The sequence below is a fragment of the Aegilops tauschii genome, chromosome 1, assembly GCF_002575655.3.
Source record: "Aegilops tauschii subsp. strangulata cultivar AL8/78 chromosome 1, Aet v6.0, whole genome shotgun sequence".
Classification (NCBI taxonomy): Eukaryota; Viridiplantae; Streptophyta; class Magnoliopsida; order Poales; family Poaceae; genus Aegilops; species Aegilops tauschii.
In genome coordinates this window covers 168,458,383-168,469,010 of record NC_053035.3, presented here as the reverse complement: position 1 = coordinate 168,469,010, position 10,628 = coordinate 168,458,383, and positions in this window count along the sequence as shown.

Genomic DNA, 10,628 nt, shown 5'->3' with positions numbered 1-10,628 from the left:
CATGAGTTGCGCCTGAAGAAATTGAACCAATTTCCTCTGCTCCTCCTACAAAGTCATCACAGATGACAAGTATCAACCTTCCTTGTACATCAAAAGCGAAGAAGACCAAAGCTGCGGAGTGAGCAGCTGTGAAGAAAAGGAAAGCATCATCAACCTCAGAGTCTTCAGCTCCTAAGAAAGTGAGGACTTTAACGAGCTCATTTGCACACCCAATTGATGATGTTCCGATATCCAGCATGCCATCGAAGGAAATTGTTCCCTTTGGTGAGGAATATGTTATTCCCAGCGACTCGGATGAGGAAAATCCTTCTGCTGCTTCATTAGAGAAGTTGGATGAAGAAATTGAAGTGGATGATATCCCTTCAACCCCACTGGTATCATCGCACATGCCTCCGTTCACAGCTAAAGAGGCAGGCGTTCAAGATATCGATGAAGAAGGTGAAGATGTGGATACTGGGTCAACCACTCCTATTCAGAATGATGATTACTGGGAAAGTCATTATCCCAATTCACCACTAACTACTCCTCTGCATAAACTTCCTCAGTCCTCGGTCCAAACAGAAGAATTTAATACGGGCTTTAAAGAACGTCAAGCTTCACTTCTTTCTATTCCAGAAGAAGTTCCAGCCGCTAGTGGTGAAGAAATGGAGGCCAAGGCTGCTGCTGATGAAACTGCTCCTGAAATTCCTCAGCCTATGGCTCCAGAGACTGTACGTCAAGAGGCGGTGAAGACTTCCACTGCAAATCTTCAGCCCAGGCCACAAAATCCTCACACCAAGAAGCAGAAGTTCAAGGATGATGACTTCTTTGCTGAGCATCATTTCTTCTCAGACTACAATCCATATGACTCTGCTTGACTTCGTCGCAAGCGTTTTTGGACTGCCAGCCAGATGAATTTCTATTCCTCGTTGCTATTTGATAAGGACAGGATCTTTGACCATGAGAAATTACTCATGTGGATATGGAGTCTCTACCGTGCTTCACCCCAGTCCTCAGTGTTCTTCATGACATTGGGCTACTCAACTTCTACACCGACATCTGCGATTGGAATAAAGAACTCATTCTGCAATTCTTCGCCACGTTGCACATCACTGGAAATGTTGAAGATATGAATTCATGGGTGCTTGACTGGATGACCAAAAACACTCACTACAAAGCCTCGGCCTCTGAATTGCTTCACACCGTCCCAGTCAGTCCTCCCACTGAAGGTGCAAGGCTCATCTATGCTGAACCTAAACTTTCAAATCATCTGATGCAAGTGCTAACGAAGCCATTGAAGCCTAGCCAAGCTCCATGGACCACATTCCTCATCAAGGAATTGCTCTATGTGCCAAGGACAATATACTGTATTTTGACCAAAACCCTCAGTCCGATCAAGGGCCACAACTTCGATGAAGAAGAGGTTGTTGGTATAATGAAGAATCTGCTGTTCAATATCAACCATGGTATTCCTATCAACTATCACGATTTCTTCATGAGGACTTTGGCCAATGCTGCTTTGTCACCATTTGAGTTGAAGCCTTACGCTCCCTGGATTATGATATTCATCAGACCAAGGTCTTCAATTCATTACAAGGCTGACTTTCAAAATCATCTCAACTATTTGCCCCCGATTGAAGTCCTCAAAAGGACTATTTCCAGAGCTGATGAGAAGGGCAAGACTGCTGTTATAGATGAAGGCACTCGTCCATTGGATGGACAGTTTCGTAAAGCTACATCATATTCCACGAATGATGACTCTGCCACACATGATACTACAGCAAATGCTTCAAAGGAATATCCTCAAGCCAATGCTCCGCGTGTGCCGACTGACCGTGAGCTTCTCCTCAGCCTACATCAGAAAGTGGATAGAAATCACAAGTAGTTCAAGCGTTAGTTTGGTGCTATTCTTCAGAATATGACAGTCACTCAAAATACTATGAAGAAGAACCACTATTACTTGCATGAAGTCTTTGACCGCACTTGGGCTATTCTGTCCAATCTATACAGTGTTGAAGAACTCAACGAGATGGATTTCAAACAGGAATTTGACTGGTCACAACCACCTTCAAAGAAATTCAAGAAGGTCGAAGTTCCTCAACTGGTTGTAGGTTCATATTCTTCATCGCGCGAGACGGATGAAGCTGGAGATTTGAACGACACTGCGGGAGGCCCTACTCCAATGGACGACCCCAACAACGCTGGTGCTCCTCCATTGACATCTTGATGATATTCTTCAGGGGCGTTAGTCCTCATTTTTGTCCCTTTTGGTCATTCGATGACAAAGGGGGAGAAATTTGAGTTAGTCTTCTAGCGGGTCTCTATATATGAGCATTTTTTTGTTAAGTTACAACTCTCACTCTTCTGAAGTTTTTGTTGATCGAGTTGTAAACTTAAGTCCTATGGTGGTCTGATACTTTTGCTCTATTTTCTGCATGCTACTTCCTCAAGTACGTTAATGCACGCATGGTGAATTTCACCAGACACCATATTTCATCATGCATTTCAAATTCTTCATATTATATGTTAAATGCGTGTATGAATTACAAGATACAGGGGGAGATCTCCATGATTCTACTCTACAATGTGCATTTGCTATTCAAAGCAAATTCCTCAAATATGCACATCTTCAGGGGGAGTTCTTCTATATCTTGCAATGAAATTCCTCAATATCAGTATTTACGTTTCATATGTTTATCCCCGTTGAAAACTTAACCTATATTGTCATCAATCACCAAAAAGGGGGAGATTGTAAGTGCATCTAGTGCCGCTTTGTGATTTTGGTGTATTGAAGACTTATAGGTTAAGGGACTAATGAGTTTTTGAGTGTACACAGATCTATAAGTCTATGAGGAGTTTGATATTTACAATGAAAGTCGACCCCAGAAAATGAATGTCTTCAACTGAAGACTTTGGTTTTCTGAAGACTTTGAAAGTGAAGAAATTGGTGTGACCGTGAAGACTTGATATTCATGCGAGGATTATGAAGCATGAAGACTTTTGTTTTCGTAGTTTCATTTTCTCTTTCTTGAGTCATAGGAAACACCGTACTATTAAAAGGAGTCGAGGTAAAACTAAGGAAAATTTTCCAAGTGATGCTCATCTCAAAATCCTACACCTACCCAATCCTTTCGAGTGAAGCCATTGGAAATCTCATACAGTTCAATCAATTTCTTCAGTGACAGAGACGAAGATCTTCTGGTCTTTGAGGAATTTGTTGTGACTGAGGAGTTAGGAATTCGCCAGTGCAGATTGCCTACAAATAAGGAACATGATAGCCCTGAGGAATTTGATACTCAGATATCCGACCGTTGCTGTGCTATGTGCCAGCTGTCCCAAAATATCTACCCACCTAACGGTCATATCATTGGCGGGCATTTATGTCTTATCATGTCGGACTACTCCCTAGGATATAAATAGCCGCCCCATACAACCACTAGTTGATATGCTGCTCCGAGAGAAACTGACACTTGTAATTGAGAGCATCCCATCCTCCGAGGACTTTGAGCGAAAATCATCATGTGAGGAAAACCCATACCCAAACACCTACAAACCCAAAGTGATTGAGCATCACTGAAGAGATTGTTCCTGTGTGGCACCGATGCTTGTTACCTTTGAGGACTGTGCATCCTCCAGACGGTTAGGCGCCATGGTCTAGAGCATCCAAGAGGAAATTGTGGATCGCCGAGTGACCGAGTTTGTGAAGGTTTGGAAGTCACATGAAGACTTACCACGAGTGATTGGATGAGGTCTGTGTGATCTTAGCTCAAGGAGAATACGGTGAGGATTGTGTGTCCTTAGGTTTAAATACCTAGCCGCTCCAACCAGACGTACAACCGTCACAACAGTTGGAACTGGTCTACCAAATCATCGTCTTCACCAAGCTACTGGTTCTATTTCCTCAACCCTTTCATTTCCTCATTCATGTGTTGAAGTACTTGATCATTACTGTTTGAAGACTTTGACTAAAGACTTTCTCAATTTCCTCAATCCTAATTCTTCAGCCAGTTTATCTTCAGCCTGCTTATCCTGGTTATACGCTTTTTGTACTCTGTGCTTGTTTTCATTTCATCATGATGACCATATTCCTACTCTGTTACGAGCGCATCTGAGTACTTATTCCGGTGCCTGTTGTTCGTAACTTAGGAAATTCCTCACCTTGAATTTCCTCTCTGACGAATTTATAAAACTCGCCTATTCACCCCCCCTCTAGTCGATATAATGCACTTTCATCTATGCATAGGGGTTGATGCATGTTCTCGTCTTTTGTTTCTCCGGTAGAAATCTTGGGGCACTCTTTGAGGTTCTTTATGTTGGATTGAGTATTATGAATCTTAGTTTGCTTTGGCGTTATTTTAGTACAAACTCTTGATAAATCGGTCGGAAAGAATAACTTAATGTTATTTTAGTACGAACTCTTGATAGATTGACCAGAAAGAATAAATTGGTGTTATTTTAGTACAAACTCTTGGATAGATCGATCGGAAAGAATAGCTACAAACAATTTCTTCCTATTTTCTCCGCTAGATAGGAACTTTGGAGTGACTCTTCATTGCATGTTGAGGGATGGTTATATGATCCAATTATATTCGCATTGTTGAGAGATTGCACTAGCGAAAGTACGGACCCTAGGCCTCATTTTCAAGAATTGCAATACCGTTTGTGCTCACTTTTGTTACTTGCTACCTTTCTGTTTTTTATTGTTACTATTAAAAAACCAATATCTACTATCATTACTACACTTGTATTACCTTCTCTTCGCCGAACTAGTGCACCTATACAAATTACCATTGTATTTGGTGTGTTGGGGACACAAGAGACTCTTTGTTGTTGGTTGCAGGGTTGTTTGAGAGAGACTATATTCATCCTACGGCTCCCACGGATTGATAAACGTTAGGTCATCCACTTGAGGGAAAATTGCTACTGTCCTGCAGAACTCTGCGCTTGGAGGCCCAACACGTGCCTACAAGAATTAAGTTGCGTAGTAGACATCAGTTTGCCAAACCAAACCGATAATTCGAAGAGAAATACAAAGATATCAAATCATGCATATAACAATTCAGAGAAGATTCAAATAATATTCGTAGTTAAGCTACTCATAAATCCACAATTCGTCGAATCTCGACAAACACACCACAAGAATATTACGTAGAATAGATCTCCAAGAACATCGAGGAGAACATGTATTGAGAATCTAAGAGAGAGAAGAAACCATCTAGCTACTAGCTATGGACCCGTAGGTCTGTGGTAAACTAATCACGCTTCATCGGAAGGGTAATAGAGTTAATGTAGATGCCGTCCGTGATCGAATGCCCCTCTGGCAGGATGCCGGAAAAGGCCCCAAGATGGGATCTCATGGGAACAGAAGGTTGCGGTGGTCGAAAAGTGTTTTCGTGGATGATTCTCAGGGTTTTGGAATATGTGTGAATATATAGGAGGAAGAGCTAGGTCAGGGGTCACCGAGGGGCCCATAAGGTAGGGGCGCCCCCCAGGGTGCGCCCTCCACCCTTGCCACTGCCTCGTGGCTCTTCTGACTTGCAGTCCAAGTCCCCTGGGTGTCTTCTGGTCCAAGAAAAATCATCGTGAACTTTTATTCCGTTTGGACTCTTTAGTATTCCTTTTCCGCGAAGCTCGAAAACAAGGAAAAAACAGAAAGTGGGACTGGGCTCTAGGTTAATAGGTTAGTCCCAAAAATAATATAAAATATTATATTAATGCATATAAAACATCCAAAACAGATAATCTAATAGCAAGGAACAATCAAAAATTATAGATACGTTGGAGACGTATCGGAAACCTATGGCCCCCGGGTCTATTTTCCATCATATATTTTTAGATATTTAAACCAAAAAACCCAAAAATACCTTGCTGCAATTTATTTATATTTACTTTAGTTTGTTCTTTTATTTATCTTTTATACCTATCTCTATTAGATCTCACTCTTGTTGGTGACCGTGAAGGGACTGACAACCCCTTTTTTGCGTTGTGTGCAAGTGTTTGTTAGTTTGTGTGGGTGCATATATTGGAGACTTGCTTGTGCCTCCTACTTGATTGATACCTTGGTTCTTCACTGAGGGAAATACTTATCTCTACTTTGCTACATCACCCTTTGCTCTTCATGGGAAAAATCAATGCAAGATCAAGAAGTAACAGGAAGAACTTTTGGCGTCGTTGCCGGGGAGGTTCTACATCAAGCCTACCAAGTACCTATCATAAATTCTCATCTCTTGCACTTACATTATTTGTCATTTTCCTCTCCCCCACTTCTAAAATGGTTTTAGAAAAATGCAAAAATATTCGCCTTTTTATTCGCCCTTCTTTCGTTCGTCTTTTTGTTTGCTTTTCGTTTGCTTGTGTGCTAGATAAGTTTCTTGCCATCATGTATGAATCTGGGGAGGTCATTGTTGAAAAATATAATGCTAATCTTGAGGGAAACTTTGATGACTTTGCTAATAATGATCCTCATGAAGAACATACTACCATGCATACTCAAAAACTCCGCGTGGGTAGTGGTAATATTATTGGAAAAGGTGTTATTCAAGATTTCTTTACTTGTGCCGGTACGATACCCATGCTAGGAGGATCAATCCTTAATAAAACTAATAGCCTTGCAGATGCAATATCTTTGCTTGTAATTGAACTTGAAAGACAATTTGTCCACATGCATCCGTGTATCAAAGTGTTTTCCTAGAATTTTCTAATTTTCATCACCCTTCCATTAAGCGTATTGCCACCATACTCCTAGCTCTTGAGTTTAGGTTTATTTTAAAAGAAGCGGGTGAAATATTGGTCATTATAATATCAATGGTGGTTGTCCTTCCATAGAGAAGATCCTTTTTAATCAAGAAGAAATAATGAGATTGCAATTCCTGGATTATGCTGCTTATAATGAAAACTTAAGAAAGAAAGTCCCTCCCGATGTTTTGGTTGATAAGATTTCTGAACATAATGATAGGTTTGCTATACAAAACAATGGATTTGGGTTTGTGCTTAGAGATAAACCTAGAGAATTCACTCAAAGGAATGTTAATAATGAAGAAATAATTATCAAGTACAAAGGGCCGAAGGAGGATCCTATTCCTCCCAAACTTGATCTTATAGATCCTTACCCTATTAAATTTAGACCCTTTGATTATTTTTGCTTACCACAAAGAAAGCTTTCTGCTGAGAGGAGGGAGTATGAGATGAGCATGAATGATCTCCCTCACTTCTATTACAATACCTATATCTATGTTTTATGCCTAGCTAGGGGCGTTAAACAATAGTGCTTGTTAGGAGGCAACCCAATTTTATTTTTTTGTTTTTTTGTTTTGGTTCTGTTCTTCAATAAATACACATCATTACCTCTGTGGTAGTTATGTTTTGGTGTTTTAATTAGTGTTTGATGCAAGCAAGACCTTTGGGATACTTTGGTATATCGTTGATTTGGTTTTGCCGAAAAACAGAAACTTTTGCGTCTAGTAACAGAATTGTTTAAATTCACTGGAACGTGGAAAAATTCTGAATTTTTTACACAAGATTGATATATGAATTTCCTCTACTTTCCTATTTTTTATGAGTTTTGGAGTTACACAAGTATATGAAGTTTTGAGATTACTACAGATTGTTCTGTTTTTGACAGATTCTGTTTTATATGTGTTGTTTGCTTATTTTGATGAATCTATGGGTAGTATCGGGGGTATGAACCATGGATAAGTTGGAATACAGTAGATATAACACCAACATAAATTTAGAATGAGTTCACAACAGTACCTAAAGTGGTGATTTATTTTATTATACTAACGGATCTCACGAGTTTTCTGTTGAGTTTTGTGTTGTGAAGTTTTCAAGTTTTGGGTAAAGATTTGATGGACTATGGAATAAGGAGTGGCAAGAGCCTAAGCTTGGCGATGACCAAGGCACCCCAAGGTAATATTCAAGGACAACCAAGCATCTAGGCTTAGGGATTCCCCGGATGGCATCCCCTCTTTCGTCTTCAATCCATCTGTAAATTTACTTGAGGCTATATTTTTATTTACCACATGATATGTGTTTTGCTTGGAGTGTCTTGGATGATATGAGTCTTTGATTTTTAGTTTGCCACAATCATCCTTACTGTAACACCTTTTGAGAGGGACGCACTTTAATCGTGCATTTATTAGGATACTCTACGTGCTTCACTTGTACGTTTTGAGCTAGGCAGTTTGCTCTAGTGCTTCAATTATATCTTTTTAGAGCACGGTGGCGGTTTTATTTTATAGAAATGGTTGAACTCTCATGCTTCACTTGTATTATTTTGAGAGTCTTTAAACAACATGGTAATTTTCTTAGGTTATGAATTTAGTCCTAATATGATGGGCATCCAAGAGGGATATAGTAAAAACTCTCATATAAGGGCATTGAATAATATGAGAAGTTTGATTCCTTTGATATTGATTTGAGATATAAAGATGGTGATACTAGAGTCATGCTAGCAAGTAATTGTGGATTGGTAGAAATACTTGTGTTAAAAGTTTGTGATTCCCATAGCATGCACGTATGGTGAATCGTTATGTGATGAAGTTGGAGCATGATTTATTCTTTGATTGTCTTCCTTATGAGTGGTGGTCGGAGATGAGCGATGGTCTTTTCCTACCAATCTATCCCCCTAGGAGCATGCGTGTAGTACTTTGTTTCGATGGCTAATAAATTTTTGCAATAAGTATGTGAGTTCTTTATGACTAATGTTGAGTCCATGGATTATACACACTCTCACCCTTCCACCATTGCTAGCCTCTCTAGTACCGCGCAACTTTCGCCAGTGCATTAAACCCACCATATACCTTCCTCAAAACAGCCACCATATACCTATTATGGCATTTCCATAGCCATTCCGAGATATACTGCCATGCAACTTCCACCATTCCATTTTATTATGACACATACCATCATTGTCATATTGTTCTCATATGCATGAGCCATTCATATAGAATCATATTTTGTTCTAGTATCGAGTTGTAAGTAAATAAAAGCGTGATGATCATCATTATTGGGATACCACGATACCAAGATGATATAGAGGTTACCATCTTGCTTATGGTTAGGGTGTCAAAATGGTGAAGGTCGTCGATGTCGAATGCTTGTCGAAGTTGAGCGGTGGTGTTGTCGATGTTGAACCGTTCCTAGTTAGCCGAAACACCCTAGGAAACGGAAAAACCGCAAACTCAAAATCTCCAAAGGCAAATGTCAAATGGTGGTAGCAGAAAAGCGGTGGTGGTTACGGAAGTATTGGTGGAAACCCGGTAAAAGTGGGTTATGGTGGTGGAAGGGTATGATGAGCTAGGTGTTGGAGTTGAAGGGATGGTCCTTAAGTAGCCTAAACACCTTAAGAGACACAAACCACAACACAAACAAAATTGGGTTAAGTTGGGGTGGCGGAAGTGTATGGTAGGCAAGCCTATGAGGAAGTTATGGTGGTGGTTGATGAAGAAGTAACCATCCCTAAGTAGCCGAAACACCTTAGGAGACTCGAATCACAACTCAAACAGCCACAAATGCAACGGGGGACAAAATGGGTTAGGTTGCGGAAGTCGGTGGTGGTAATGCGGATGAAATGATGGAAGGCCTAGGCAAAGATGCCAAAGTTCCAAAATTTTTATGGAGTCAAATGATAGTGTTAGTATTTTTGTGGGATGGGGGATGTCAATAGCTTCAAAACGAGCTAAAGAATGTCAAAATCGGACTCTGGATGAATTAGTTATGGTCAAAACGGTGAAACACGGGAGGCTGAATTCCTAGGGGCTGACATCCGGGGTCAGGGCCGGAAATCCGGTACCTGATGTCCAGAATAGCGCATGAATTTGCGCTCCAGGAGCCAGATGTCCGGGCTATGGGCTGGATGTCTGGGGCCACGGGCCGGATGCTGGGCTCCAAATCCAAGGATGAACTCGAGGAACTCAATTTTGGGGTGGAAATTGATGATTTCGGGGGGAAATTTTGAGAGATTTAATGGATGGAAAGTGGGGAAACTTGGGGAAAGATAGATCTACCCAAGACACAATGAATCCACGGATCAAAATCAACAAAACATCATCAAACCAACAAATCATAAAAAAAATTGGGGCAATTTTTGGTGGGGATTTTCGAATTTAGGACGAAATCAAGCAAAACAAGCCTAGAAAGTGGTGGTAGGGACTCCAAATTCAAGATCAACGTGGCTCATGTGTCACTTCCCGAGCTTCTGACATTGCACTAGGCTAACTTCATGTGTGCATCATGTTTAAACTTTGAAAGAAACTTGAAATGGGGATTGCCTAAACCCTAGCATTAAAGGATTCACTAGGTTCAACCAAAATATTTCCAGTAAATCCAAATGGCTTTCAAAAATGTTCATCATTCTTGGAAAATGCTGGAAACAGTAACCAGAGGTGATGCACATTTTTCCATGACATATTTGGGCTCTGGATTAAATCATACTCTATTTGCATTTGGGCATTTAAATGCTATTAAATATTATAAATGCTCAAATAATCATAAACTAAAATGTTTACTGTAGGATATATTCCCAACAGTGATCATGAGTAGTTTCATGATTTTTGGAAGTGTCTAAGTATTTTTTAATAAATCCCTAAAGACTACAGAATATTAGAAAACAGAAACAAATAAAAAAAGAGAGAGAATACCTGGCGCTT